We start from the raw sequence: 595 nt of genomic DNA on the forward strand, positions 1-595 counted from the left end.
TCGGCGGGGCCGGTCAACACATCAACGAGGTATTCAACAATGGTCTTGATGTTCCTAAAAGTGGCTCGCCTTGGCGACACGCTCAGTCTCATCCTTCTTCTTGATGATGCAACTTTGGAGTGGGGGTCGTGGCCGGCCCGCACTTTACTAAGTCCCCGAGCGAGAAGGTCAATTTTCACTCGGTAGGATTTTTCAAACTTAGGCGAGTACTGATCTTCAGCTAAGCCCCCGAGTGGTTGGGCTGCTCACCACTCGGTAGGATTTTTCAAACTTAGGCGAGTACTGGAATGCAGCTAAGCCCCCGAGTGGGATGATTACTCACCACCCGGTAGGATTTTTCAAACTTAGGCGAGTACTAGACTGCAGCTAAGCCCCCGAGTGGGAGGATTGCTCACCACTCGGTAGGATTTTTCAAACTTAGGCGAATACTGGACTGCAGCTAAGCCCCCGAGTGGGAGGATTGCTCACCACTCGGTAGGATTTTTCAAACTTAGGCGAGTACTGGACTACAGCTAAACCTCCGAGTGGGAGGATTGCTCACCACTCGGTAGGATTTTTCAAACTTAAGCGAGTACTGGACTGCAGCTAAGCTCCC

This window comes from Triticum dicoccoides, chromosome 2B (assembly GCF_002162155.2).
Source record: "Triticum dicoccoides isolate Atlit2015 ecotype Zavitan chromosome 2B, WEW_v2.0, whole genome shotgun sequence".
Classification (NCBI taxonomy): domain Eukaryota; kingdom Viridiplantae; phylum Streptophyta; class Magnoliopsida; order Poales; family Poaceae; genus Triticum; species Triticum dicoccoides.